The following is a 27850-nucleotide window of genomic DNA, read 5'->3' as shown; positions in this document are numbered from 1 at the left end:
CCAGGGCCCAGCTGCCCAGTGCAGGAGACCTGCTCAATGAGCAGGCCATAAAGATGTAATAATGCAATTAAAAGGTATGGCCTGTCACCCTCATAAAGCTGGAGATCAATACAAGGGGAGCTAAGGACATCACAGAGAAGGATCTGGCTTCTCTGCAGCATCTGAAGGATGAGGCAACTGGATGATTCAACAGGACCAGAGAACAAGCACCTGGACCTGGGAGAAGTTACAGCTCAAAAATGGGGTTCCATCTCAGGCTTCTGGCCTTCCTCGGCGGGAGGGATGTCGAGAGACCCAGGCTCTGGCTCTGGCTCAGACTCAGGGGGTTTGAGGCTTTAAATAAGTGCTTTTGACTCATTAAATCTCAGTCTCCTCACAGGCAGAATGGGTAAAATGACGATGCTTCTTCTTCACAAGATTGTTGAGACAAGAGATTTTAATTTTAATGCTGGAGGGATCCTGAGTCGAGAGGCTGCAAAAAGGAGGCAGTGCCACCCTTCCCTCCCGCTAATTGCTGCCATGCAGAAATGCTAGCCCGGTGTTGCCAGATCTGGCGTTTCAAGAGAAGCAGAATTTGGGGATTTGGAGGTGAGATCTTAGAATTTTCACAGCTCTGGGTGAGCACAAAGTAATCACACCAGCTGGCCCTACACAGCCTGTGCTTCCTGGCTTTTGATCCCCCTCTGGGCCAACTCACCTGAGAGTTGACAGGTCTCAGCTGATGGCATGCCACTCTCTTTAGCCTGTTTCCATGCATGTGTGTATAGAATTGTCATCTCTGAAGAAAGACAGCCTAAGCTTACCTCCCAGCTCTGCCCTTTTGCTGACTATGTGACCTCGAGCCAGTTACCTTCACTCTCCGTGCCTCAGGTTCCTCCCTTGAGTGAAAAATGAAGATAGTAACAATTCCTACTCAGAGGATTGTTATGAGGAGTAAATAACCCCACCCCTTGGCCAGTGCCTGGAGAATGAGCAGTGACCAGGGCTTGCCCCTGAGTGTTGGTTGTGGTGAATGCATGAGGGTGGTGGGGTTGGGAGTGGAGGTTGTAGACCACTCCACAGTCCCGGAGCTTGCCATAACAACCTGTTGTACCTCCCCAGATGTATTTAACCTCTCCACTCTCAGACCAAAACCTGGATAACCTCCCTCTCTTCCTTCCCCTGCTTCCTAGTGCCCAAGTCATGCTCCTTGATGTTCCCTGGGTCTGCTCAGTTTTCTACGGCTACCACCTCCCGGCTCGGCCTCAGGGTCTTTCCTCATTGGTCTAGCTCCCTCCTGTAACCCCTCCACACTATCTCCACTATGATTTGCCTGAAGGAGCTCTCTAAGATGAATGCCCAGCCACATCTTTACCAAACTAATTTCAGTCTCCAGAATATAACATGCTTTTTTGCTATCCCCATGACTTTGCTTCTGCTGTTTGACACACTTAGAATGTCCTTTCCCATCTCCCTGCTTCACCTTTTCTTTGCTTCTACTCTCCTTCAAGATGAAGTTCAAGTCACACCTCCCCCAGACAGTCCTTCCTGATCCTCCAACTGTATTAAGTGCCCTCTCTCTGCCCTCATCCCTTGCAGTTCCACCTCTGTGCTGGGGTTTATCACACTGAATTGTCACTGCCTGTTGGCATGACTGCCTTCCTTAGCAGCCTGCCACCTGTGAGGGCAGGGACCCTATCTTATTGATCCTTAAACATCTCCTGTGATTAATACAGAGGAGCTGCTCAGAACACATTTGTTGAATGAATGAATGATTCAGTGCATGCTCAGTGTGAAACTTTACTATGATTACCATTAAGGAGACTATTTTAAGACAAGTTATAAAGCTCATGTCACAAACAGTCCCTGGTATTTCTGGATGACCTAAAAATCAAAGCCCCCAGCTCATTTGCATGCCTGTGAAGGGAATCCAGGACACCTTGAACAAACAAGGACTCTGCAGTGTTAGTGAGCTCACTACCATGTGAGACATCTGCCCATCTACCATGGGCTTTAATCTGCTAGAGGATGAGAGACGTATGGCTCACATATCCCATCATCCCATCCCAAGAGTCAGCCAAATACTGGACCAAACACTGGACTAGGTAAGAACACCCTAGACCATCAAGTGCATGAGTAAGCCCAGTCATGATTAGCTGAGACCAGCCAAGACAAAAAGAACCACCCAGCTGACCTGTAGACTTGTAAGCTATAATAAATGCTTATTATTTGAACCCACTGAGCTTGGAACTATTTGTTACTCAGCAATAGCTAACTAATATATCTCAGTTTTCTTAGTTCTTATCCTTCCAATATTAGGAAAATCACTTTACCTCTCCAAATACCCATTTTGTCATTTGCAAAGTAGTGGTGATGATGATGATAATGATAATGTCAACCCACCAAGGTCTTTGTGAAGACTAAGCAGGAAAATACATTCAAAGCTAGTAGCACAGTACCTGGCATACAGTGAGTACTCAATACATGCTGATTTCTTTCTTCCAGAGAGCCATGCTGTAGCCTTGGTCCACCAAGAGATTAGAAGATGTGTGGTTTGCTCCTAGGGACCATTTTAGAAAGACCTGTACTTCAACTGAGGCTGGACTAACAGGTCTTGGAATTCCAAACCCAATCTTTAGTTCTCCTGGACTCCTCATGAGCCCCTGGTCTGCAGGCCAGTCAGGGCAGGGCACTGCCAGGGCAGGCATCCTCGATGCCGGCTGAGTTCAGCAGTGCAGTTTGCTCTGCTTGCCAGAGCTTGCATGTTTACATACATCCCATAATTACCATCTGCACAGCCAGCGGCATTTGTTGCAAATGGGCCGTTTCCATCTGCTGAAGCAATTTCCTCAGAGGAATTTGCATTGATCACTTTTTTATGCAAAGCTTTTGTATAGATCATTTTTCCCCCCAATGGTTTTTAATAGGTCTAAATATTTGAAGGGCAGGGAGGGGCCTCAGAAGGGAGGAGATTGGGGGCTGGGGAGAGTTTGGGAGGGGGTGGGAGGAGATGAGGGAGGCTGCTCTTTCACAAAACCCCACCTGTACTCTTCATCTGCAGCAACCCAAGTCAGCTACCACTCAGGACCCCAGCACAGGCAATGCCATTTCAAATATTTATTGTTTGCCTTTATACTTGAGCTGGTAGCTCATGGTTAATGGAGAGGCCTCGGAATGAAGGGAAAATGGGGCGTGGTAATTAGCCAAGCAACTGGTGACTCCAGCTCAGAGCTTCGTACCTGAGAGGACCAGATGGACGATTTTGCATATTTTTGACAGCTGTAATGAACAGGGCAGCTCCGTATTGATTAAATGTCTGGGAAATTAGTGCAACCCTCTGGAGCTTCATTATTTACTATTTCTGCTCAAATTCTCAGCAAAGTTTACACAAGCAGAAGTCTGCAATAAGAGAAAAGGAAAAAGAGGGGACAGTTGAATGAGATGATTAATGCTTTATAGGGTCCTAGCCCAACAGATGCAGAATGGAGGGGTGGCTGTGGTTTTGACATCAAGCTCCTGGAGGAAAAAAATTTGGTTGATTCATTTCTGCGTTCCCAGTGGCCAGCATGATACCTAACGCAGAGTAGGCTCTTAGGAAATGACTGGCCCTGGACATAGCATGTGACTAGAAATCAAAATCTAGGTTCTGGACTCATGCAGAGATTTGGGTTTCAAGAGGCAGACGATGAACTGTGCCTTTCAAGTCAATGAAGTCACATCCTTGAAAATATAACTCGAAGCCTTTAGTAAACAATAACAACAATAAAATTCATGTTCAAGTAACTAACTACTGTCCCTACCAGTACTTCAGCCCCATGTCGATTCTCCCCTGAGCACCTGTCACATCCCTCATGACACTCAGTGGCTAAGGAACGCTAAAGAAATAAAATAAGACTCCTCTAAACATGCCCCAAAAAGGTTCAGCTGAAGTTTTTCAAAGAATGATCTGCAAAACACCTGCAATTCTTCCCCCTAATCCGTTTACTTCATCAGTGATACATTTATTGGGGAGTTTATCACAAGTGCAGATTCTTCAGCTCTCTCATAAAAGAAAAAAGTATTCCCACACTTATTAAAAATTGTGAGGAAGACTTTATTCTGTGGAGGCTGGGGGGTGGCTACTGCAATAAGGATTTTGCAATAGTGGAGAGACAGCAGGTTCAACTCTGAAAGAATACAGTAAGAAAAAGTGAGAATTTATATGTAAGGAGCAGAACAGCAGAAGGGATATCTGTAGATGAAAAATTACAAAAGCTCAGTTAATTCTTTGCTACGCTGACCTAATAGGATTCTTGCTTAAGGCAGGCCATGATGATATCAGGGTAGGGGGGTGAGGAATTTGATTAGATATCAAGGGTGATCAGATCAAGGGTGGGGGATTTTTGCTGAACTGACTCAGCAGGAGTTTTGCTAAAGCTGGAATAAAAGGGTCAAGATAGAGTCCAAGGTCAGGGACTAATCAGAAAGCAGATTCAGAGTAGCTTGACCAAGTTTGAGTGAAAGAAGAAAGTCTTTGTCTCTCTTCAAAAATTAACAGGCTACATAAGCTCCTAAGAGTATCTGATATGCTAAAGGTGGAGGATCACTGTGGGTTCTGCAATACTGGGTTAAAATCTTTGCCCTGCCACATACCAGTCATGTGACCTGGATGGGTCGGATTTGCTGAAATGAAAGGCCTTGGAGCTGTCCTTGGTGCTGCTCTGGGCTTTGGCGTCTCATTCTACAAGTTCATCTTTCCCACCCTAACTCATTATCTCTCTTCATTCAGTAAACCATGTTATGTCCCTTTCCTGTTGTCTAGTCCCCTGTGCATTGCTGCACACTAGGAAAACATGCTCTGAGCCTCCTGTATATGTTTATACCCTTCTCTTTAGCCTTATAGAGCTCTCTTCTACTTATCCCATCAGGCTGACCAAACTTCTCCTAATACCTTTTGCTTCCAATCTTTAGAAGATGCATTTATTTCAACAGAACTTCAATGCCTCCATCAGGAGGAGAGAGAAAAGGCCTGGGTAAGAGTCTAGGAATCAGACAGACATGGAAATTGATATAAGTGAACTCTTTGGCCACACTTTTTTTCTTTTTCATATTCACAGAGGTGAATCAGGTCTTAACTAGCATTGTAAGCCTTCACAAAATATTGGAAAAATGGGGACAGGATGGACAGATTGAATACACAACAGATGTGATGACAATGATAATGATGAAGATGATGGTGATGGTTCCATTTTGTCATAAGCCCAACAAATATTTACTCATTTATGTCACTGACCCCTGAAGATATTTGCATTTGAGTTCCTGGGTCATTACCTAGATGAATAAATGGATTAAAGGATGGATGAATGGATTGGTGGGTGATGAATGGATGGACGGATGGAAGGATGGATAGATGGATGGAAAGAAGGACAAAAAGGGGGGATGGAGGATGAGAGAAAAGAAAATGAGATGTACAAGGAAAGAAAAGCAAGAGAATAAGGACTAGAGAAAGAAAAGAAAGAAGAGGGGGATTATAAATTCTATTGTGCTGTAAACACTCATCAAGCAAACTAAGAGAAAATGAAGTAAATTCTTCCAATACATCATGGAATATTACTGTACTTCATTTACTTTCCCTCCAATTAGGTAAAAAGCCTATTCTATTAACAGCTACCCTTGCAGATCCAGACAAAATTAACTCCTGGTGCCTCATCCTGGCAGCAGGGCAATTGATTCTTCCCCCTAATCCGTTTATTTCATTAGCGATACATTTATCTGGTACATGCATTTTGCCACGCTGCAGCAATGAAATGGCCCTGCAAGGTGTGGGGCATGGGGGAGCGCTTGGAATATTAACCAAATCGCTATTACCGCCATGGCAGTGCTTAAAGATCATATGTAAATCAAATGTCAGGGGAGAAAATTGTAGCGAGGGCTGTCAGGAAACAATTTAGCAGTGGTTAAAGGCACAGCTCATGGCTGGGTGAATTGTGAACTTTGCAAATGGAAAACCAAGCCAGCTTCTACCATGGGAGCTGATGAGACGCAGAGGGAAAAAGAGTGGAGAGGGCAAGAAAGTGTTGTGTATTTGTACCCCACAAAAAGGAAAACAAACAAAAACACATTCACTTTTAAATAAATGTTCACAGCCAGCTGCTGTGGTGAATTTGGCCCGTTGAAGAATTTCACTACCATTTCTGCCCTGTTCATCTAGAAAGAGGGTTTAATTACATGGAAAAAGCAGTTGTTTAACAAAAAGCAGCATGGGCTCTTCATTCCCAGGCTTCTAGAGATTGGTTTCCATATTGCAAAACAGGTGATGATGATGGTAATGATGATGATTTATTCTCACATGCCCCGAGAATGTGTGGCCTGTTATGCTTTTCTTGGGAATTTATCCTTGTGAGTTGAACGTGTGTCTGTGTGTGTGTGTGTGTGTGTGTGTGTGTGTGTGTTCAACAATTGGCAGGGCACTTTGTCAAGTTTTGGTCAGTGTTCAAGGCATTTCAAGCAGGAAGGATTTAATCCAGGGAGTTAGCAGCTTCCATAATTGTTGGAAAGACAGAGGGAGCAAAGTCCAGGGAAGTGTCCCAAAACTCCAGAAGCACAGGAATCACAGGGAGTATTCATGGGAATTGTTAGCTGCATGTATCCTGGCACTAAACAATTCCCAACATTGACATCGAAGCCACCCACAGAACTAACGCCTTCTTTCTGCCAATATCTTGCACCTGCTTGCAGCTCCCTCTAGGTATATGGCTTCTCCTTCTTTTCCCCCTTTAAAAGTTCATGAAAGGCCTCCTCCTTCTTCCAGGTACACCCCCCCACACACACACACACACACACTAACACCTCTATAAATCGCATTTCCTGGAAAGAACTTTGCTTTGGAACACAAATCCTTACTCCAGCACCTGAAATGAAACCTCAAGAAAATCGATTCAGCATTCTGAGCCTCATATTGCCAGTTCTGAAATGGGCTTAGTAATACCCAGTCATAACAGACATGCTGACAGGATGAAGTATACGTATAAAATATCTAGGTATGTGGCACATAGTAGGTGCCCAATCAATGGTCGATTGCTTTTTGTCCTCTTCCTTTTACCCTTGTGTCTCCCTGGGAGGTTCATTTGAAGCCAATTTCCTCCATAGAGATATTGCCAGGGCACATGGAGCAAATTCCCAGGATTCCGGGTTCCCCTGGGAAAAGTCCTGCTTTAAAGAAAGCCATTAAGGATTTAATTTCTTATCATCTTCCATTCCAACTAGCCAGAGTGTTATGAATAATATCCTATTAGCTGGAGACATTCAAACAATCACCCGTTAACATGTTCTTACGGCGAAATGATGAAGCGCCCTCTGAAATCACAGCGCTTATCTGCGGCCCACTCAGCAGGCACTCCATCACGCCCACCAACGACACTTCTTGTATTGCTGTCTTGGATTCCAACTAATCACTACGGGGCGACGGGCGGCAGGAGAGCTGGGAGCCTCCCTTGTCTGCAGGCTCCTAGGGCAAATCCAACTCTGCATCCTGGCCTGCCCCCATGGTGCAGGGCAAAGTGCCTGATCCAGACCCAGACTGGAGCAGCTTCATGAGACATGACCATTTAATAAATCACAAACATGTAGTGATTTTGCAATAGGGAGACCATGTCAGTAGAACCCCGATTATGAGATGCATCAAGCCAAGAACGGGCAGGAAGAGAGAATTGCAGAGAGTAGTTGTTTAAAGGAAAAACAAATGAAACAGGTAAAATTGAGACATCAACTTTCATGCTAGAAAAGCCCCTAGAGATTGGCAATGGCAGTTTTTATCACCCCCGACTCCCCACTGAAAAATGTGTCCCATAGTGGCTCAGCCCAGCAAGCGTTCCCTGTCCATGAACTTGAGGGAGCACTGAGTAATTGGACTTAATTTTGCTCCTGCAAAGTGCAAGTCACATATTAGGGGCCCCGACCCACTCTGCAGGAAAGACACTCCTTTAATTTGATCAGTACAATGCTTACCAAACCTATTTAACCACAATAACCATCCTTTTGTCCCTGCATCTGTCAAAAATATTCCTTGGTAGTGATGAGGCTTTCTATGAGACTGCAAGCATCAGTTTTCTTGGTTTTTGTAGTCTCTTTTATGAAAAGGGATTCCTTCCCTCCCCACCCCACCCCCACTTCCACCCATTTTCATACTGGTTTGAGAGCAAGTAGAAGTGTGATGCATATTTCCCAAGCTGGCTCCTTTTGAGAACTGTGGATGGTGCTAAAGATCCCATTGAAATCTGCTATAAGGAAGGAAGGAAGACCATTAATAGGCATGTGTAAAGCACTTTAGAAGTGTAATTTCACTAACCCTCACAATAATCTTCACGATAATCCAAGTGTATACCATTGTTCCCCCCACTTTACAGATGAGAAAACAGAGTCTAGCATGCCTGGCTGTAAGAAGCCAGTCTCTGAGCCAGTGTTAGGAAATGTCCAGAATCTGGGCCCAGAGCACCTGTGCCTGTGATACCACACTCCTTAGTCTTTTGGGGTGCCAGGACCCTCTTGAAGGATACGATGAGTCTGGGTGTTCATTTGCAGAGGATTCGTAGGCATGCTATGATTCAGAATTAAGGCTACCTATGATTCTGCACTGCTGAGATCATGGGCAGGAAATACTGGGTGAGTATTTGGGTGACACCCAATCTTCCTGCTTTCGGGGAGCAATGGCTCAAAATGCTTCCTTAATCCCCAGAGGCAACCTATAAATCCTTACTGATGTTGTACCTGCTTTATAGATGAGCAAGCTGAGACTTGGGAAGGTTACTTAAATTGACGGGAAGTGAAGTTATTTGGAGAAAAATATCTTGCAAACGAGGGAAACTCTAAGGACAAATGGTCACTTTTGAGCAGCTTTCGTGTGGCCTTCCAGGCTGGAGCTCCTCAGTGAGTCCTCCCAGGAACTAGAATCAAGCAGGCAGACTGTGTCCCATTTTACAGATGCTGATGCTAAAGGAGAGGTTTTAAGCACATCCTCCCAGATCACAGCAGGGTAAGATCCAGACCCGCTGTGGTCCCCACACCAGGGCTGTCATCTTTCCTCTCCCCTTTCCTCACCTGCCTAAGGAATTCTGGTGACTGTTCTTATTATTGATGCTGTGGATTTGGAGACAACAAGGGATCAGGTGCCTGGCACTTGGCAGGTCAGAGAGAAAGTTGCTCAAGGAAGGATGCTCCTATTAGGGGCACTTCCATGCTTAAGTGCTTCCCTTCCCGTTCTCTCTGACCTTGGGTGGCTGCCACTGCCTTAAGCGCACAGTAATACAATCTCAGTCACTGTCCAATGCCCAGGGGAATGGTTTAAGGCCCTCCACTGGAGTGAATATTTTTATGCAGGCTATAATTTCTTTTAAGACCTTCACAAGCGTTCCTGCAGCCCTCACCATGCCCACTCCTCCGGAGAGCACACGGCAGAAAGAAAAGACACTTTCTAATGAGGGAAACGGTGAGCTTCAGACAGAAGGGCCCAGGCTGAGCTGTCCCCAGGCTGAGGGCTGGGTTTCCTTTCTTATTGCCTTTGGTTTTGCCCCCTAAAAATCCAGCTTGTAAAAATAACTATGGCCAACATGTATAGAGAGCTTACTATGTGTCAGGCCTCCTATAGAGCTACCCACATGTATCATCTCATTGAACCCTCTTGACAACACCGAGAGGCTGGAATCCCCATTTTGCAGATGAGTGCCTGAAGCACAGAGAAGGTAAGGGTTGGGTGGCTTGCACAACATCACACAGCAAGAAAGGGGGAAGCTAGACTAGAAACCTAGGGAGTCTGGGTTCTATAGATAATACTATCCAGCAACCAAGGAGATCACTGCAAAGAACAAACCCAATCCTGTCACTCTCCAGCTCAAGACTCCAGTGGCTCCCTATCACCCTCAGGCTGGAAATCAAATCCTTCCCCACTGTGTCTCCAGGCCCTGTCCACCTCTCTGTTCTCCTTTTGCCTCACACTCTCCCTGCCTCTCAGCACATTGTTGTACTGCCCTTTTGCATTCCTAGACCACCCCCCACCACACACACACACACACACACACACACACACTTGATCTTGCCACAAGGCCTTTGCACCTGCCATTTCTTCTGCCTGGAGCACTAGTAGCCACTCACCTTCAATCCACCCCCACCTGGTTAACTCCATCTCATCCAAATACCACCTCCTTAGGGAAGCCTGCCCTGGTGGCCATTCGTGGTCAACACTCCCATTCTTTCCTTTTGCTGAAATGGCCACATTTCTATTTGTACATTTGTTTGTGTGATGATTTGACTTATATCTGTCGCTCCATTTAGATTGTCTGTACCAGGAGGGCAGAACCACAATTATTTTGTTCACTGCTGTTTTCCTGGCTCCTGGAATCACAGTCATCCAAAATATTTGTTGAATGACTGAATGAACACACAAATGAATGAACACATGAGTGAATGAGTGAGTAGACATAAAGACGAAACAAAGAGTCCAAGTTGGCAGAGTGACTCCTGGAGGGCCAAGACTAGAAGAAGACAAGTGAGACACTCCTTGACAGCACAGAATTTAAGGCGCACTAGAGAACTCAGTAATCAAGATGAATGTTCTAATGCAGTATTTTTAAAATTCTAATTTAATGCAAACAAAAACCCATGGGTGAACAAAGTCCAAAAATTTTAAGGCACTGTGCAGAGTCACGTCGGAGCCTGAGGCAAAAGATAAATTCATAATACTGATGGTGTCTTTGTTTAAAATTTTCTTATTTTGTTCATCAGAGATTTGTTTGCATCAACTTTCATTTAGAAACAAATATTTCATGGAAGTGTTTTTTTTAAATCTCAACTGCTGGTTTTTTGGTACTCCTTAAATTATGTCCAAAGCTTGCCTTGCTCTAGTCCTGGCTTATTTCCTCTCATCCTTGTTTTGGCACTAGACAGCTCTGCAAACTCAAGCCAGTTGTGCAGCCACTCTGGTCTTCTGTTTCCTCATTAGTTAAGATAGAGTGATCAAGATGAGGTGACCCATAGTTGGTGCCCTCATCTCTAACATGGTGGTCATAATCACCAAGCATGGGCTATAGGGCCTTTGCAACTGCAGTTTCCTTTGCCTGGAGTACTCCATCAACCCATAAATGGCAGCTGCCCAAGTAATGGCATCATTTATTTCATGAGTGAGGGGACTTGCTAAGACCTTTGAAGGCTTTTTGTGGTGCCAAACCCAGAGACCAGGTAACAGGGGGATTTGAGGCATTGTCCAAAGGGCAACTATTGGAAGGGTCGTAACTTCATGGTGATCTCACACTTCATGCATCCCAGAATTCTCTCTTCTCTGATCTCATGTAGCTACCTGGGCCCTTCAAGAAGCATGGGTCTGTGAAAAAGGGGCCGCTTAGAGGAATGGAGGTTCTCCCCAGAAAATGCTTTATGAGCAAATCCTTGAACGACAATCTCCTCCCCAATTCCTCCATTCACTCTATTATCAACAGAAGAAAAGTATTGTATAAACAGCCCAAGCTGTGTAGTTGGGCAGAGGTGGACTTGAACTCAGTTCGGAAAATCACTTTACTTCTGTGTCACATCATTTCTTTGTCAAACATTTAAAGGAGTTGTCATAAGAGTTATAAGAGTGACAGAAGGCCATGGACTCATTTATGGACCTACGTTGTTGGTTTTTTTTTTTAATAAAATGGGATAATCCTACACACTTTTTCTGTATAAATGGGGTCATTTCCTATACACACTTTTGTACAAATGAGGTAATTTCCTATACACTCCTATACACTATGCAGAAGCCATATATATATATATGGTGTCTTAGTGTCAGGGCTTAAGAACACAGGCTTTAGAGATAGATCACCTGGTCTGAATCTCAGATTTGCAACATGCTGGTTGGACAAACATCTAAATGTCAACTTTCCTCAATGCCCATGTCTGTAAAATGGGAGAGTCAATAATGCACATGGTACAATTAAGAAAATTAAGGGATGGATTTCAAGGAGAGTGTCTGACCCTTGGTATGGGCTCAGTAGACACTAATATGGCTAATATGATTCCAAAAACCAATTTTGCTTTTTTTTTTTTTTTTGGCTTTTGCATAGTATTCCAGAATGTGCTTAACCTTTATCCAGTTGATGGGCATCTAGGCTGTTTTCTATATCTGCTATCGAACTGCATGTGAAATTGGGGAGTGCAAGTTCCACTTGCCATTGTTCACAGCCATTATTGCTAAGAAATTGAATGGTTACAAGGAAGGAAATATAAAGGGGAAGGTTTGTTTTGTCACTACTGTGTTGATGTTTTACAATGAGAGTGCTGCCGTGTACTGCTTGTAAGAGAGGGGAAAAAATAAAAAGAAGAAAAAACAAGGGATTGAGAAAGAAAGGAAAAAAGGAGGAAGGGAGGGAGAAGGAAAAGGTAGAGAGGCTGGCAAATGCCTGATATAAAATACCAGGCATGAGATTGGGAATATACCAGGTGCCTTCAAAATGGTAGCAGTTACATTGATTACCATAAGGATCATCATGATCCCAGAATTATTTGGGGTCTGACCAACCCAAGGGAGTAAAAAAACCTTTCAGATTCAATAGTTTGTGGAGTTAAAAGACTGGCAATGTATGTGCATTGTCTGTGTGTGCTTGCATGTGTGCAGGTCTGCATGTGTGCATCGTGTGAATGTGTGCATGCCAACACGTGTGCACATACCTGCAAGTGCCCATGCATTTGTGTGTGCACGTGTGTCTCCATGTATAAATGCGTAACATGCTTGTGTATATGTAAGTCTGCATGTGAATGTGGTCCATGTGTGCACATCTGAGTATGTGTCGTACATGCGGATGTGTAAAAGTGTATGTCCTTACACACGGGTCCATATTTGTGTGTGTGTGTGTGTGTGTGTTTTCTCTTTGGTAGACGAGAAGCCCAATAAATGAGGTGATGAATAATGGATGTGAAATAGTTTTGAGCACTTCCCATCCCTGTACGCGCGTAGTAAGAGAGTGTTAACATTCACGTCCAGAATGAAAAGCCATCTTGATTGATCTCCCCCACACCTTCCCTTCTCCCTTTGCTTTGCTTAAATTCTCTAATTGTCAGCTCTGTCCACACAAAGAGCAGTGGATCCCAGCAGCACATAACCTTCCCTGACTGAGCCAGTTGAGAGAGCCAAGCTTTCTGGTTGATGGAAGATCACCTCTCTTTAATTACCATTTTGAAAATTACATTTTGGATAGAAATCTCAGCAAAATGCACTCTGTTCTTTGATAGTTTGGACAGGGGCCCTTGAACTAAATCCCAAATCTGTCATTACGAGCATCACTTATTTTCCAGTGAGAGACTAAAGGCTCTGCACAGGTAGAGGCACCTGCCCCTTCACCAAGTGGTCCTGGACCACTCAGGTTGGGACATTAGTGATAATCCCTCTCAACAGCCCTTTTCCTCCCTAGTCACTAGGGCATATAGCCTCCTTTATTTGCTCTTGCCTACAGGTGTGGGCTTCCTTCTCTCCATTCCTTTGTTGTATCCAACCTACAGAGGAGGTTAGCTAATTGCTTTGTTAGTTTTGTGTGCAAAATCAGGGTAACTAGGCTCAGAGTTAGATTCAAGAGTTGCTGGTTTAAGATGAAGGATTTAGAACTTTATGATCCTTGCTCTTATTGGCTGCTGGGTGGACAGTAAGAGTCTTGGTAACCAATTAAAAGAGCTGGACCAAGCTGAACAAAGGTTCCATCTGCTTGCTTGCTTCATTCGTTCGTTCATTCATTCATTCATTCATCACAGGTTTATAGAGCTCCCGCTATGTGCCAAGTGTTGTTCTCAGCCCATGGACTCAGGGATGCCAGAAATTTTCTGGATATCTGAAGCTTCCAGAGCAGTGAGCCATGAATAGCTGAAGTGTTGTTGAATAAGACCTGGAACCTGCCCTTGAGGTACACCCAGTGAACATACAAAAATATATGCCAACACTCAGATAGAAACACACACATGTACACACATGTACGTGTCTGCAAACACGCACACTCGCACATGAGGCAGTGCATTCGGAAGGCTAAGTGTGAGGTGAGGCAGCCGAGCATTTGGGGCATCTGGGCAAGTTGGAGCAGGACAGGGAGGTCCCTCTGTACCTCATTATCACCACCTCTATTTCAGCTGAGCCTTTTATGGCCAAGGAACCAGAGGGAGTGTCAGGAGACCCAGGACCCAGGCCCTGCATCACAGATGACTCTCTGCGCAACTGTGATCTTTTTTTTTCTCATTTTTTTATTAAGATAATTGACCTAATACAACATACGGGCTAAGGGTACAACATGATTGATGTGTTACGAAATGAACATCATCCTGACACAGAGCGACAATTTTTTTTCTTGTGATGAGAACTTTTAAGATCTACTCTCTCCACAATTTTTAGACATACAATGAAGTCTTATTAACTGTAGACATCATGCTGTGCCTTACATACCCAGAATGTATTTATTTTATAGCTGGAAGTTTGTACCTTTTGACCATCTTCACCAATTTCTCCGATACTCCAGCCCCCACTTCTGGCAACCAACAATCTTCTCTGAGTTCAGGTTGTTTTATTTTTGTTTTATTTTTGTTTTTTTAAGATTCCACATATAAGTGAGACCAGACAGTATTTGTTTTCTTCGGTCTGACTTATTTCCCTGAGCCCAACACCATCGAGGTCCATCCATGTTGTCACAAACAGCAGGATTTCCTTCTTTTTATGACAATAATATTCCATTGCATGCATATGCATCTTCTCTATCCATTCATCTGCCGATGGTCACTCAGGTTGTCTCCATGTCTTGTCTATTATAAATAATGCTACAATGAGCATGGGGGTGCAAGTATCTTTTTGAGATAATGATTCTATATTTTTTATAAATTCCACCCAGAAGTGGAATTGCCAGGTCATATGGTAATTCTATCTTTAACTTTCTGAGGAAACTCCATACTGTTTTCCAGAGTAGCTGCACCAGTTTGCATCCCCACCCAACAGTGCATGGGGGCTCTCTTTTCTCCACATCCTTGCCAACACTTGTTATTTCTTGTCCTTTTGACTCTAGCCATTCTGATACATGTGAGGTGGTATCTCATTGGAGTTTTTATTTGCATTTCCCCAATGATGAGGGATGCCAGGCACCATTTCATGGACTTGTCCGCCTTTTGTAGGTCTTCTTTGGAAATGTTTCTGTTCAGATCCTCTACCCTTTCCTCCCCCTCTCATTTGTTGCATTTATCATCTTCATTTGCATCCATAGTTGTCCTCTAAAAAATTTTGCTTTTCAAATCAAAATTTTTATGTGTTTTCCAGTTTTCCTGAGATGTAATTGACATACGTCACTGTGTAAGTTTAAGACACTCAGCATAACGGTTTGAATCACATATGCTGTGAAATGATTGCCATAGCAAGTTTAGTTACCATCCATCATCTCATATAGATATAATAATAAAAAAAGAAAGTAAGTAAAAAGAGAAAAAACATTTTCCTCGGGATGAGGACTCAGGATTTGCTCCAATAACGACATTCTCATGTGTCACACAGCAGTGTCGCTATAGGCATCATATTGTCCATTCCATCCCTAGGACTTGTTTCTCCTGGAACTGCAAGTTTATACCTTTTGACCTTCTCCCACTTCCCCTTTCCTGCCCTCACTGCTTGCTTTTTTTTTTTTTTAATCCGATTGTGTTCTGAAAAAAGCCCTTTCCCTAATCTTGGTCTTGGTTCTCCAATTTGATAGCTGAAGCTCATTTGAGCTAAAGCACTCCAAATCTTCTGGTTCTGATCATATAATTGGTCATAATTTTGCATGAGCGCTTGCCACATTCTAAGGATCATACATGTGCTTTCTTTAATCCTCACTTTAGCCCATTGAAGCAGATGCTTTCCCATTTTACAGATGAGCAAACTGAGGCTGTAGGCAATTAAGTGGCCTGCCCAAAGAGTGCAGCTAATTAGTGTCAGAGCTGGAACCCAGACTCAGGCAGTCTGCCCCAGAACCCTTGTTCTTAACCACCGGTATGCTGTGCTTCTAACATCCTGTGATGTTCTGGAGTCCCATGTTTGCAATCATTTACGTCCTTCTGTGCTTCCCCATGTCTCTGCCTAGGACCTTTGTTGGTAACATCTCCAAGCTCGTGGGTGAGTGTGGGACAGAGGGAAGAAGAGAACCAGGGCTCAGAAGCCTTGGAACTCCCAACAGGCTGGCACCCCTAGATCCCCGGGCCCAGTTCCCCCGCATGTTCATCTGGCACCGGCTGGCAGATGGGTATGCTGGCCAGTCCTGCCAGCTTGCCAGCTGGCCCAGAGCACCCAGTGGCTGGCACCTTGGCCACTTGGATGGGCTGCCGGCCCGCCTCCCACAGGCATGCAGCTGGCAGCGAGGAGCAGATGGGCCGGCCGGCCGGGCCGTTGGCTCTCCATTAAGCTGCCAGCTGGCTTTGCTGCGCCTGGTGCTTTGGCACCTCTGGGCTGGCATCGGTGGGCAGGAGGGCTGACATGCTGGCTTCCTATGGATGGGCATCTGGCACAGGCAGCAGAGAGGAGGGTTCCTCAGCCCCCTCCTGGCTGCCCCCTTAAATGTCCAGGGACCTCAGCCAATGGTGGCTGAAGCCAGAACCCACCTACCATTACCCTGAAGAGTCTGCAATTGGAGTAAGCTCTTTCTTCCTCATTTTCTATTATCCGTGTTGATTTCCACAAGTTTCGGCCTCCCTGGGATGTGCCCCATTCCTGCCCTCTGACTCCCAACCTTCTCACCTGCTAGGGAAGGGGAGTCCCCTAGTCTTTGCCAGCTCCTCTCTGCCTCCCTCAGAGTCTGGCCACCTGTCCTGTTCAGTTTGGCTACTTCAGAGGCTCCGCTTCTGCAGCTGCCAGAGGACTGGACCCCATGAGAGCCGAGATCCCTGCGAAATGCTGTATGAAAGCTCAGAAGATACGGGTTTGAGTCTTGGCATGTCCGCATGTGTGCTGTGAGAACCTGGACATGAACCTCTCCCTCTCTGGGCCTTGGTTTTCCCACCACTTCTTTCTCATATCTCACTCCAAATGAAAGAGATCAGAATAGAGTAGAATCTCATCTCGGGGTCCCTAGATAAAATTCCCTGGGTTCATGATCCCTGGCCCTATGCACAGTCTCGTGGGTTGGGGTGTTGTTATGGATTGTGTCCCCCAAAAGATGTTGGACTTTTACCCCCCAGGACCTGGGAATGGGATCTTATTTGGAAACAGAGTCTGTGCAGAAGACCAAGTTAAGAAAAAGTCATTAGGGGGGCTCTAATCCAGTATGACCGTGTCCTTATAAAAGGAGGAATTTTGACACAGGGATAGACACATATGAGGAGGAGATGAAGTGAAGGCACATCCATCTACAAGCCAAGGAACACTGAGCCATCAGAAGCTAGGAGAGAGCACTGGAACCAATTCTCCCTCACAGCCCTCAGAAGGAGCCAACCCTGCTGACACCTCAGTTTCAGTCCTCCAGCTTCTGGAACTGTGAGACAACGAATTTCTGTTGTTCAAATCCACCCAGTTTGTGGTCCTTTGTTACAGCAGCTCAGAACACTAATATGGGTGGGGATAGAATTTTCTAGAAGACTGTCCGTGCATTTACTCAGGTTATCAATAGGGCTTCTGACCCACCCCACCCTACTCAGACCATTAAAGTCCTTTCCAAAAAAAAAAAAAAAAAAAAAAAAAAAAAAAAAAAAAGTCCTTTCCAATCCTCACATTCTAGAATTCTAAATAATGAAGGGTACAGCAGAGAAAAGCATGACAGCCAGGTTTGGCTCTCCAGGGGATGCTTTATTCAGGCAAACTGAATTCATTACCCATGATTTCAGATTTGAAGGAACTTAATCAAAACTAAAGGCCAGCTCCTGTTTAATATCTAGCTTTGGATGTGATATCGGAAGACCTTGGTTCAAACCCCTGTCCCCCTGCTTTCTGGCTGAGAGACCGATTAAGCCTGTAGAGCCGCCAACAGGAAGGCAAGTGAAAATATGAATCAAGCAACTTTATTTTTTTTTTTTTTTTTTTTTTTTTATTGGTGTTCAATTTACTAACATACAGAATAACACCCAGTGCCCGTCACCCATTCACTCCCACCCCCCGCCCTCCTCCCCTTCTACCACCCCTAGTTCGTTTCCCAGAGTTAGCAGTCTTTATGTTCTGTCTCCCTTTCTGATATTTCCCACACATTTCTTCTCCCTTCCCTTATTTTCCCTTTCACTATTATTTATATTCCCCAAATGAATGAGAACATATAATGTTTGTCCTTCTCTGACTGACTTACTTCACTCAGCATAATACCCTCCAGTTCCATCCACGTTGAAGCAAATGGTGGGTATTTGTCATTTCTAATAGCTGAGTAATATTCCATTGTATACATAAACCACATCTTCTTTATCCATTCATCTTTCGTTGGACACCGAGGCTCCTTCCACAGTTTGGCTATCGTGGCCATTGCTGCTAGAAACATCGGGGTGCAGGTGTCCCAGCGTTTCATTGCATTTGTATCTTTGGGGTAAATCCCCAACAGTGCAATTGCTGGGTCGTAGGGCAGGTATATTTTTAACTGTTTGAGGAACCTCCACACAGTTTTCCACAGTGGCTGCACCAGTTCACATTCCCACCAACAGTGTAGTAGGGTTCCCTTTTCTCCACATCCTCTCCAACATTTGTTGTTTCCTGCCTTGTTAATTTTTCCCATTCTCACTGGTGTGAGGTGGTATCTCATTGTGGTTTTGATTTGTATTTCCCTGATGGCAAGTGATGCAGAGCATTTTCTCATGTGCATGTTGGCCATGTCTATGTCTTCTTCTGTGAGATTTCTGTTCATGTCTTTTGCCCATTTCATGATTGGATTGTTTGTTTCTTTGGTGTTGAGTTTAAAAAGTTCTTTATAGATCTTGGAAACTAGCCCTTTATCTGATATGTCATTTGCAAATATCTTCTCCCATTCTGTAGGTTGTCTTTGAGTTTTGTTGACTGTATCCTTTGCTGTGCAAAAGCTTCTTATCTTGATGAAGTCCCAATAGTTCATTTTTGCTTTTGTTTCTTTTGCCTTCGTGGATGTATCTTGCAAGAAGTTACTATGGCCGAGTTCAAAAAGGGTGTTGCCTGTGTTCTTCTCTAGGATTTTGATGGAATCTTGTCTCACATTTAGATCTTTCATCCATTTTGAGTTTATCTTTGTGTATGGTGAAAGAGAGTGGTCTAGTTTCATTCTTCTGCATGTGGATGTCCAATTTTCCCAGCACCATTTATTGAAGAGACTGTCTTTCTTCCAATGGATAGTCTTTCCTCCTTTATCGAATATTAGTTGCCCATAAAGTTCAGGGTCCACTTCTGGATTCTCTATTCTGTTCCACTGATCTATGCGTCTGTTTTTGTGCCAGTACCACACTGTCTTGATGACCACAGCTTTGTAGTACAACCTGAAATCTGGCATTGTGATGCCCCCAGATATGGTTTTCTTTTTTAAAATTCCCCTGGCTATTCGGGGTCTTTTCTGATTCCACACAAATCTTAAAATAATTTGTTCTAACTCTCTGAAGAAAGTCCATGGTATTTTGATAGGGATTGCATTAAACGTGTATATTGCCCTGGGTAACATTGACATTTTCACAATATTAATTCTGCCAATCCATGAGCATGGAATATTTTTCCATCTCTTTGTGTCTTCCTCAATTTCTTTCAGAAGTGTTCTATAGTTTTGAGGGTATAGATCCTTTACATCTTTGGTGAGGTTTATTCCTAGGTATCTTATGCTTTTGGGTGCAATTGTAAATGGGATTGACTCCTTAATTTCTCTTTCTTCAGCCTCATTGTTAGTGTATAGAAATGCCACTGACTTCTGGGCATTGATTTTGTATCCTGCCACGCTACCGAATTGCTGTATGAGTTCTAGCAATCTTGGGGTGGAGACTTTTGGGTTTTCTATGTAGAGTATCATGTCATCGGCGAAGAGGGAGAGTTTGACTTCTTCTTTGCCAATTTGAATGCCTTTAATGTCTTTTTGTTGTCTGATTGCTGAGGCTAGGACTTCCAGTACTATGTTGAATAGTAGTGGTGAGAGTGGACATCCCTGTCTTGTTCCTGATCTTAGGGGAAAGGCTCCCAGTGCTTCCCCATTGAGAATGATATTTGCTGTGGGCTTTTCATAGATGGCTTTTAAGATGTCGAGGAATGTTCCCTCTATCCCTACACTCTGAAGAGTTTTGATCAGGAATGGATGCTGTATTTTGTCAAATGCTTTCTCTGCATCCAATGAGAGGATCATATGGTTCTTGGTTTTTCTCTTGCTGATATGATGAATCACATTGATTGTTTTACGGGTGTTGAACCAGCCTTGTGTCCCAGGGATAAATCCTACTTGGTCATGGTGAATAATTTTCTTAATGTACTGTTGGATCCTATTGGCCAGTATCTTGTTGAGAATTTTTGCATCCATGTTCATCAGGGATATTGGTCTGTAATTCTCCTTTTTGGCGGGGTCTTTGTCTGGCTTTGGAATTAAGGTGATGCTGGCTTCATAGAACGAATTTGGAAGTACTCCATCTCTTTCTATCTTTCCAAACAGCTTTAGGAGAATAGGTATGATTTCTTCTTTAAACGTTTGATAAAATTCTCCTGGGAAGCCATCTGGCCCTGGACTCTTGTGTCTTGGGAGGTTTTTGATGACTGCTTCAATTTCCTCCCTGGTTATTGGCCTGTTCAGGTTTTCTATTTCTTCCTGTTCCAGTTTTGGTAGTTTGTGGCTTTCCAGGAATGCGTCCATTTCTTCTAGATTGCCTAATTTATTGGCGTATAGCTGTTCATAATATGTTTTTAAAATCGTTTGTATTTCCTTGGTGTTGGTAGTGATCTCTCCTTTCTCATTCATGATTTTATTAATTTGAGTCTTCTCTCTCTTCTTTTTAATAAGGCTGGCTAATGGTTTATCTATCTTATTAATTCTTTCAAAGAACCAACTCCTGGTTCTGTTGATCTGTTCCACAGTTCTTCTGGTCTCGATTTCGTTGAGTTCTGCTCGAATCTTTATTAGCTCCCTTCTTCTCTTGGGTGTAGGATCTATTTGCTGTTTTTTCTCTAGCTCCTTTATGTGTAAGGTTAGCTTTTGTATTTGAGTTCTTTCCAGTTTTTGAATGGATGCTTGTATTGCGATGTATTTCCCCCTTAGGACTGCTTTTGCTGCATCCCAAAGATTTTGAACGGTTGTATCTTCATTCTCATTAGTTTCCATGAATCTTTTTAATTCTTCCTTAATTTCCTGGTTGACCCTTTTATCTTTTAGCAGGATGGTCCTTAACCTCCATGTGTTTGAGGTCCTTCCAAACTTCTTGTTGTGATTTAGTTCTAATTTCAAGGCATTATGGTCCGAGAATATGCAGGGGACAATCCCAATCTTTTGGTATCGGTTCAGACCCGATTTGTGACCCAATATGTGGTCTATTCTGGAGAAAGTTCCATGTGCGCTTGAGAAGAATGTGTATTCAGTTGAGTTTGGATGTAAAGTTCTGTAGATATCTGTGAAATCCATCTGGTCCAGTGTATCATTTAAAGCTCTCGTTTCTTTGGAGATGTTTTGCTTAGAAGACCTATCAAGTATAGAAAGAGCTAGATTGAAGTCACCAAGTATAAGTGTATTATTATCTAAGTATTTCTTCACTTTGGTTAATAATTGATTTATATATTTGGCAGCTCCCACATTCGGAGCATATATATTGAGGATTGTTAAGTCCTCTTGTTGAATAGATCCTTTAAGTATGATATAGTGTCCCTCTTCATCTCTCACTACAGTCTTTGGGGTAAATTTTAGTTTATCTGATATAAGGATGGCTACCCCTGCTTTCTTTTGAGGACCATTCGAATGGTAAATGGTTCTCCAACCTTTTATTTTCAGGCTGTAGGTGTCCTTCTGTCTAAAATGAGTCTCTTGTAGACAGCAAATAGATGGGTCCTGTGAATCAAGCAACTTTAAAAATTAATGCCTTCTCATCCTGTCACTCCACTTCTGGGCATCCATCTGAGGCTACGTGTTACAGAAAAAGTTTTATTTACAAAGGCATTTATTGAAGCAACTGGTTTATAAATTTGAAAAACCAAAAAGGAAATAAATGTCCCTGAATGAGATTGGTGGTTTAGGATACTGGCAGCCCCAAGGACTAGGCACCTGACTTCAATACCTGACAGGGTCAGGAAGTCCATTATTTCACCTTGTGGGAAGCCCAGGGAGAGGGTGCACTGATGAGAGGCCTCCAGGGGTCTGCATCTGCTCTGCTGCCTCCTTCCCTGAATGATGGCTTTGTCCCTGGGATGACTCTCCTCATGGACACAAGATGGTTGCAGAGCTCCTGGCATCACTCCCAGATCCAGCCACCTCCAGAGAAAAAACAGGAGCTTTGTCTCAAGAATGCTTCCCTGTAAGTGTCAAGTAACCTTCCCCAGAGCTCCCCATACCCCAGCAAACTTTCCTTCATATCCCGTTGATTGTGATTGGGTCTTACCCAACACTGTAAGAGAGCTGACTGTGATTGGCATGATCAGTCAGGGCCCGCCGGTGAGCTTGGAGATGGGGCTGGCCCCAGACAAAGATGATGAACTTGGACTCTATCAGGAAAGAAGTGGTAGGAGTTCAGAACTGGGTGTCTGGTAGGCAATCAACAGACAGATAATTCACCACAGGATGGTGTGCTCGTCACTAGTTAGTGGTTTAGCAGTAATTAAAAAGTTAGAATTACATTAAAAAGGCGGGATCCCTGGGTGGCGCAGTGGTTTGGCGCCTGCCTTTGGCCTGGGGCGCGATCCTGGAGACCCGGGATCGAATCCCACGTCGGGCTCCCTGCATGGAGCCTGCTTCTCCCTCTGCCTGTGTCTCTGCCTCTCTGTCTCTCTCTGTGTAACTATCATGAATAAATAAATAAAATCTTTAAAAAAATAAAAAAAAGGCAAAATAACAAACAGGTAGAGTCTGAGATATACACAACAAGAGCTGGGATCACCAATGAGAATGTATTCTTGCAAATCAGTAAGACCAACACTCCCATATGATTGGCAAGCATGAATATGTAAATGAGATACAAATAGATTTGCATTGGTTCAGGGAGAAAAATAAAGTTGATATCACTGATAATCAATACACTTTGCCTGCAAACTGGGCTGGGATAACAGAAAGTCACTGCTGCATTTTTGAGGAAATAGTCACTCGAATGCATTGTTGATGGGAGCACAAATGGGTACAGGAAGTTGGCCTTGAGATTGTACCCGTTTTTTTTTTTTTAATGGAAGCAAAATTCACATAATGTAAAACCAAGCCTGTTCAAGTGGGCCATTCGGTGGCATTTAGCACATTCAGGATGTTGTGCGACCCTAACATCTATCTAGCTCCAAAACATTTCATCACCCCCGAAAGAAAATCCCACACCCACTGAGCAGCCATTCCCCGTTCCCCTCCCACCTCCAGCCTGACACTCACCAACCCGCTCTCTGTCTCTATGAATTTACCTATTCTGGATTTTCATATAGATGGAATCATGCAATATGTGACCTTTTGTGTCTGGCTTCTTTCACTCAGCATCATGTCTTCTAGGCTCATCCACGTGACAGCATCTATCAACACCTCATGCCTTTTGATGGCTGAATAATAGTCCGTTATATGTGCCTGCTTTCTGACCTCTCAATTTCACTTCTGGAAATTTATCCCAAGAAAATGATTATGAGGTTGTGCGAAGAACAGCTACCCGGATCTTCCAGAAGATGTTATTTAGATGGCCACAAGATAAGCCTGGAGAAATTATTTATGATTTATCTATATGATGGAATACTATGAAAGCGCCATCAGTTATATGGCAGTAGAATATTTTCTAGTACTAGAAAATACTTACGGCGTCTTGATCAGTTTTTGAAAAACAGATTATACACCCGCATTCTTCGCACGATCCCACTGTCACTCATGCTTTGCCTTACATCTATGTTCTTTACATTATTTACTCATTCTATTACGTTATTATCATATTTGCCACTCACCTTTCCATCCTTTACATGACATTTACATTATGTACATTTGCTACTTAGGGAGCACCTACTGTGTGCCAGGCACTGTTCTGGGTGCTGATTACAAAGCCATGATTTAAATAGATGGAAGTGACTGACCTTGGGTAGCTTTCTACCTTCTGCTGTGTGTAAGCTTGGTGCAGGGATGAATAGGAAAGGGGGGACTCCCAGAGTGGAGGGGAGGAGCAGGTTCTAGGCACATGTGTTGAGGGTCTGGATCTTTTTCTCTTTCTTTCTTTCTTTCTTTCTTTCTTTCTTTCTTTCTTTCTTTCCTGTAATGTCCACAGTTTCTTCAACAAACAGATGTATTACTTTAAAATCAGGGAAAAGAAAGCAGTCCTGGAAGTGGTGAGCTTATTAAAACTAGCTACGTCACATCAAAATGAATATAACATTAAATAAAACTGCAGAATTTAAATTTTATAGAAGCCATGCTTACAATTATGTGTGTGTATGTATATATATATACAGAGAGAGAGAGAGAGAAGCTGAGTAGAAACCCACTTTCTTTTGTATAGTGATTGGCACATAGTGGGTGTTCAATAAATATCTGTTGGATGAATAGTCTATTTTTCCTTTACTTCTGGGTGTTTTTTGTTTTTTGGGTTTTCGTTTTTTGTTTGCTTTTTTTTTTTTTTTTTTTTTTTTTTTGTATTTCTCATGTTTTCCTCTGGAGCATGCAGTTCCTTTCTTTGTGAAACAAAACATCATTTTATTTTTTAAAAAATTAGGTGTATAGTACACTTGCAAGGTAAATAAACCTTTGTGTGAGGAGCTAAATGAAACCTGGTCTGCGCAGAGCACCTTCCACCTCATAGTAGGCCTTCTAGAAATGTTTGTTCCTTCTTTTCTCCCTGGAGTGCTTTAAAAAGGATCCTATTTACAAGAGAAAATTGATTCCCACACAACTGTTTTTCTCCTGCACATCTGTGATATAAATCAGAGCCTTCCTGAAGAGCATCTTCGAGCTCATAAACTCTCAGAACTGGGAAGGACCTTGAAGACTCCCCTTCCCGCCCTTCTTCCCTACAATCCCAAACTACAGATGAGGCTACTGAGGACCAGAGAGGGTAATGACCTGCCCCAGGCCACAGAAGCCAGCGACAGAGCAGGAATGGGAAATATCTTAGTCTATTGGGGCTGCCATAACAAAATGCCACAGTCTGGGTGGCTGACATGACGGACGTTTTTTTCTGCTTTTCTGGAGGTTGGAAGTCCGAGATCAAGGTGGGGGCAGAACTCATTTCTGCTGAGCGCTCTCTTCCTGGCTTGCTCATCACTGTGTCCTCGGGTGGTGTTTCCTCTGTGTGTGTAGACAGAGACCCAACCTCTGGAGACTCTTGCTCTTCTTACGAGACACGGGTCCTGTGGGATCAAGGCTCCCCCCTTACGGCCCCATTTAACCTCAATGACCTACTTAAAGGCACCATCTCCAAATACAGTCACTTTGGGGGTTAGGGCTTCAGCATAGGAATTTTAACCCCATAATTCAGCCCATAACAGCGACCCACTCTTTACCTCCCTGAATCCAGTTCTTTCTACCATGTCCAGCTATCCCTGCCGCTTTGCGCACAGAGGAGGTTCAGGTTATAACAACACTTTATGCTCCCTGGGAAGGAGTGGGTTGTCTGCTGGGAGCCTCTGCCTTCCCTACGCAAATCCACACTTCCATGGGAGGTTGCCTTCATCCTTGCAAAGAGGCAGAGTCCAGCTTCTAGAAGAAAAGCTCTAACAGGTTGCCTCTCTGCCTTTGGTGTTACTGTGACACTCTGACACTCTGACAGTGGAGTTTCCCAAAAGACACCTGCGTACTAGTGCATTCTACATTTCCTGAGCTCTGCTAGCCCCCGGGCCAACTCCTGCATTGGGCTCCAGGGCACAGCAACAAGCATAGCTCCTCCTTCCTGGCTCCAGATGCTAGTGAAGGAGAAAGACACACAAACAGTAGACCTGAGCAAAGACCCAAGTCCCAGGGAGGCCAGTCTCAGGAGAGGAGCTGGACAGATGCTTCCATGAAGGCAGTGAGTGACTTTAGGATCGTGTTCTTGAAGCATAGACCCTTATACGGGTGTACGGGGATGGACTCACTGAAGCCCGGAAAACAGTGGGGTTGTAGGCAAATGATGGGAATGTGTATTTGTTCCTTAAGAGACAGCATGCAATTTTTCATCTGATTATCCAAAGGGATTTGAAGTCCCTCTTCCCCTCAGAGTTTAAGAACCCCTGTCTACACTGGATGGGGAGGTGTTTCTAGCTGCAGAAGATGGAGAAAAGCATTGTAAGCATAGAAGTACCACGTGCAAATACAAGGGGAAAAAGAGTCCTCGAGGGTGGAGCATAGGGGGTGGCAGGGAAGCAGGAAGGCAGATGGGGCCCACCTCATAAGCACCCAGCTCCCTTCAGTCTGGGTAAGGAATTTATCTGGTAGACCCATCGGTAACTCTTCCTGATGCTCAAGGTTGCAGTTCTCTAAGTCCTGTTAATTCCAGAGGTGCCCTTTTGCTGTCTAGGCTCTACTTTAAACCCTGGATAACCCGAGAGTTCCTAGAGCCCTGTGGTCTGGGAACCAGCATCATTCCCTGGATAGCTGGTTGGAAATACAGAATCTCAGATCCTGCCCCAGACCTGCTAAATCCAAATCTGCGTGCTACTGAGATCTCCAGGTGCAGGGCCAAGTTTGACAAGTGATATCCTGGAAAACTCCTGTCACTCAGAAAGTCCACTGTGATGTGCGTCCTCTGGCCGGGCTCAGATCGGACTGGCACGGCCAACAGGCCATGTAGAGGGGGAAGTGGGCTTGGGGACGGGGATGGGGATTGGGCAGAGTCACACGGCTGAGGAGTCCCGGCCACATCAGCCTGTCCCTGACCCTGGGCTGCCTTCCACGTAACCTGGAGACAAGTAGCTCCATCAGCTCTGTCCGCCGGCCCCCTCCCCCACCCCCTGGAGCCCTGTCAGGGACCCAAGGAGGGAGCGATCCACACCCTTCGTCTCTTCTGCCCACACCCTGCATCCTCCCAACTCCCCGGTCATGTATAAAACATTCCCAGAAACCACTTACTCCTCATGCATTTTCCATGAAGCCAGGCCCAACTTAAAACATATAAATATAAAAATATCAAGAAGCACTTTTTAAAAAAAGGACATGTTTCATAAAATACCAAGAGACCCATTTCCGCGCTTGCCCTCCTCTCAGGGCCGCCTCCCAGGGTCGCTCTCTGCTCCTTCCTCCTCTGGCAGCATCGGGGCCTTTCCTGCTCAACTCTGGCCTCCTTCCCCCATTCTCTTTTCATTTCTCTTCTCTGTCTTCCTTTACCCTTTCTTCTCTCCTCTCAGCGCCTGGACCTCTCTCTTCCCTTCCTTCACCTCTCCCTCCAGCTCTCTCTCTCTCTGGCTGGCTTTGCACCTGCATTCCACACCTCCTACCTGCCTTTGTTTCCCTCTATTTCTCCCTCATGATCTTCCTGATTCTCTTGCTCTGTCTCGCTGACTGAGCATCTCCTGTTTTCTCCCTGCTTGGTGTCTACCAGGGTCTCCGCTGGCCCCACACCCTTGAAAATGGTTCGGGTTAAAAGGAATGACAATGATATTAAGAGCTGGTGCAAATATGGAGCAACCGGAACTTTGAGCACAGTCAGTGGGCAGACCGAGGTGCGAACACTGTGGAAACAGTCTGGCAGCTTCTAGCAAAGCTAGAGGTGTGCTTACCCTGTGACCAGATGGTCCATGTGCCTGGGTATGTTCTGAAGAGAAATGAGGACTTAAATCCCCAAAAGACATGTGGAAAAACAGACACACCAGCTTCCTTCAAATTAGCTAAAACTGGAAACCTAGTGA

At 44.3% G+C, this 27850-nt stretch overlaps 1 long non-coding RNA gene across 1 annotated transcript; it reads right to left on the bottom strand.

The window, feature by feature from the left end:
- Positions 1 to 21864: 21864 nt before the first annotated feature.
- Positions 21865 to 24493, bottom strand: LOC118352349 (uncharacterized). The gene is made up of 3 exons (XR_004809304.2): positions 22702 to 24493; positions 22468 to 22570; positions 21865 to 22340 (listed from the first exon to the last, which is right to left on the bottom strand). It is a non-coding gene; the product is annotated as an uncharacterized LOC118352349 (long non-coding RNA).
- Positions 24494 to 27850: the final 3357 nt, after the last annotated feature.

The sequence above is a fragment of the Canis lupus genome, chromosome 26 (genome assembly GCF_003254725.2).
Source record: "Canis lupus dingo isolate Sandy chromosome 26, ASM325472v2, whole genome shotgun sequence".
Lineage (NCBI taxonomy): Eukaryota > Metazoa > Chordata > Mammalia > Carnivora > Canidae > Canis > Canis lupus.
The sequence above is the reverse complement of the archived record's forward strand: the minus strand, read 5'-3'. Positions and strand labels throughout refer to the sequence as shown.